This window comes from Embiotoca jacksoni, unplaced genomic scaffold, assembly GCF_022577435.1.
Source record: "Embiotoca jacksoni isolate LCO1_2020_lvr unplaced genomic scaffold, fEmbJac1.0.p SCAF_17, whole genome shotgun sequence".
Lineage (NCBI taxonomy): Eukaryota > Metazoa > Chordata > Actinopteri > Embiotocidae > Embiotoca > Embiotoca jacksoni.
The window spans coordinates 1,453,232-1,456,913 of record NW_027185307.1 but is presented as its reverse complement, the minus strand read 5'-3'; positions in this window follow the sequence as shown (position 1 = coordinate 1,456,913).

Below are 3,682 nucleotides of genomic sequence, written 5' to 3'. Positions count from 1 at the left end.
CTGCCATCCAGGGTGCTCACCGACAGAGGGCGCTCCAGAACCTCCACCGGAATCCTGTTGGTGGAGATGAACGTGGAGTCTAAAAAGTTCTGTTCGGCTCCGGAGTTGATAAGGACCGAGATGGGTAGAGGACCTGACGGCAGGCACAGGCTCGCCGGCAACATCAGGCGAGTCTTGGGATGGGGGAAGCGCTTGGATTCACGCGCCAGTATCCCCACCACTACGGGCGAGCGCCCTCTTTTGGCCGGACCGAGCAGGCGGCGATGCGGTGTCCCGGCTCGCTGCGGCAGAGACACTTTCCAGATCTGATGCGCTGCTCCCTTTCATGTTGAGTGAGATGCGACCGCCCCAGCTGCATGGACCGCCCCACCAGCTGCATGGACCCAGCTGCATGGACCGCCCCAGCTGCATGGACCGCCCCAGCTGCATGGACCGCCCCACCAGCTGCATGGACCACCCCAGCTGCATGGGCCGCCCCAGCTGCATGGGCTCCTCCTCAGCTGGAGGCTCCGTAGCGGTGAGGTCCTGTTGCCGTGTAGGAGCCGGGAACGAGAAGCTGGGAATGGGGTTGAACTGGCGGACCGGAGGAGCGGACCGGCGGGTTCTCTTACGCTGTCGCTCCCGCATCCGGTTATCCAGCCGAATGGAGAGAGAGATGAGTTCGTCTGAGGAGTCCGCCTCCTCCCGGACAGCGAGCTCATCCTTAAGTACCTCTGACAGACTGTTCTGGTACACACCCCGCAGAGCCCTCTCGTCCCAGCCGGACTCGGCGGCCAGGATCCGGAACTCCACCGAAAACTCGGCCGCGCTCGGAGAGCCCTGACGTCGGTGGAGGAGACGCTGTACCGCATCACTGGCGTACACCGGGTGATCGAACACCTTCTTAAACTCCTCCACCATCTGCTGGAATGAGGTCGAGTCCATTGGGTTCCGAGACAGCCAGGCCTCAGCCCAGATCAGAGCTCGTCCACGCAGCAACCCCACCATGTATGCTATCTTAGCACTGTCCGAGGCATAGGTGAGAGGCTGCTGCCGGAACACTGACGGTCTGGAGCACAAATCCTCTGCAGCCCCTTGAAGCCCCGTGGAAAGGCTCCGGGGACGGGACGGGACAAACGACTCACGGGGTGGTGGTGAGGCCGCAACGGGCGGTTCTGGGGCGGGCTGGCAAGGCAGAGAGAGGTCCCGCATCAAAGCCCCCATCTCGGCCACCTGGGGTACTGAGGGCTTGTTGAGAGTCCTCAGACCTGGAGCAGGTGGTGCTGCTGTCCGAGGAGAACTCCTTGGTTCACGATCGCCCTCTGCAGGTGGTCCGCAGGGGGTGGTCCTGCTGCGGCCGCTGGGTCCATGTCTGGTCAGTCCGTTCTGTTATGAGGTGTGCTTCAAACGAACCCAAATGCAGACAGCAGTGGAATCTTAGGTGAACCAAGTCCTTTATTTCTCCTCGGAATAGATAACCAACAGGAGGCACACAAAATGTCTGAGTCCAAATGCACGGCGATGCGCTCCTCCACTCCAAGAGGAAGTTGGCTCCTCCGCGAATGCGGCTGGCAGGCTGACGGACAGACAGGCTGACGGACAGACAGGCAGGCTGACGGACAGGCAGGCAGGCTGATGGACAGGCAGGCTGACGGACAGGCAGGCAGGCTGACGGACAGACAGGCAGGCTGACGGACAGGCAGGCTGATGGACAGGCAGGCTGACGGACAGGCAGGCAGGCTGATGGACAGGCAGGCAGGCAGCACACAGTGGGGGCTTGGGCTAGCTAAGGGAATCCCGAGGTCCTCCTCAGCACGTGGCAGGCTGACGTAGCCGGGTGGGTGGAGCTTCGCTGGGGAATCCCGAGGCTTCTCCACAAGCAGCAGGCAGGCAGGATGTGTGATGTCCGCGACTCTACACAGGATGGCCAAACCTTTGACAGCTGATCTCCGAGGAACGAACTGGAAGGTTTCTTCGTACAGGTGATACCGAGGCTCGACACTAGACGGAAAGGCAGGGTCGACTGTGTGAAGCTCCACACAGGATTGCCAAGATTGCAGCAGATGATCTCCGATCTGGAATCTTCGTTCTGATGAACGGCAGGCAGGCAGGAAACAAAACGGGAGTCAGAACCGGAAACTAGTGATGTTACAAGATGTGCCGATGCTTCGAAGTGTGTGTCGAGTAACGGAGGGGGCGTGTCCTCGAAGCGCGTGTCGAGGCTTGCTTCATTTAGGGGAGGAGCCAAAAATGATGACGTCCGAAGCCTCGCTGTACCACGTGACTGCTTCGGGAAGTGGTTCAGATTTTGCCGGGAGGTTTGACAGCAATATAAACCCCTCAGGCTCCATTCAAAATGTGGGTTGTTGGTGGAGAGTTGAGGTCAGTTGAGAGTTTGGATAGTTTGGAGAGTTTAGAGAGAGAGAGATAGTTTGGAGATTTAGGAGAGTGAGGAGAGAAGGAGGTGATAAGATGGAGCCAGCTGGGAAGAGGAGGATTTCCCCTGTGGGAACACTTTGATTTGATAACTCCTAATAAGCTAAATCTAACTCTATTTCAGACACATTAGGTTTGCTTATCAAGAACTGTATTTTTCACAGTTTCTTATTTTATTCAAAGGTGAGGTGTTTATTGTGCTCCAAGGAGTTGGGGTACAATAACAACACCTCATCCATGCTGAGGCGTTACCGTGCCTTGCATGAGAATAAGGAGGAAACTGGAGCTTCACCCAGCCAAGGTAAGTCATTACAATATTACAAATGCACCATCACAATTTTTCCCTGTTCACTTTTGTTTATTGTGCAAATAAAGACAGGTAACAGACACTGTATTTATTCTCTTTTAACCAGCCACCAGAAAACAAGAGCTGGATGAAGCCCTCGTCTCCATGATAGTGAAGGACACACAGCCCTTCAGTATTGTGGATGATGTTGAATTCAGGGCGTTTGTGTCCAAACTGGATCCTAATTATGTTCTCCCTACAAGGCAGGTATGTATGGGTGCATGCATGAAACAAATGAGTACTTTATTGTGTCTCACAGTTCAGCACTATATGTTTTTTCCTTGAGGCTCTGAAGGCCATGGTGGAGGCCAAGTATGAGTCAGCTAAGGAGAAGGAGAAGGCTAAAGTGGAAAAGGTGGCTGCTGTTAGCCTTACTTCTGACATGTGGACATCCACAAAACCAAAAACTGTTGAGAAACTGTTATTTCTGAATAAAAATGAATAAAATGTCCCCTGTCCTGTACATCATTGTCCAAGTTACACAAGCATATTCAGTCCCCTCTTCCTAGTTACACAAACACTTCCACTGTCCTCTGCCTGCTTAAGCCCATGACATTTTCCTAAAGTGACAGAAAAACATTATTACACAACCTGCCATATCATATGATACTACCATTTTGGGAAAATTTACACACACAGAATACATTCAAAAAATATGTTATTATGCACATATATGATAATTTATGTACAGAAATTATTTGGTCATACATTTTTGTAATTCAGTCATTCCCAACAGCCATAACAGACACAAACATTCAATGCATCACATGATGTGGTTCAGATACAGCTGCCTGTCATTATACACTTGGCCAGTAGGTGGTTTCGTGTTCACATGAAGCTTCTAGAAATGAACCCTTTCTAGAACCAATTGGCTGAAGTGGTTCGATGCCTCATGAGGCTTCATCTCACCACCACTACCGG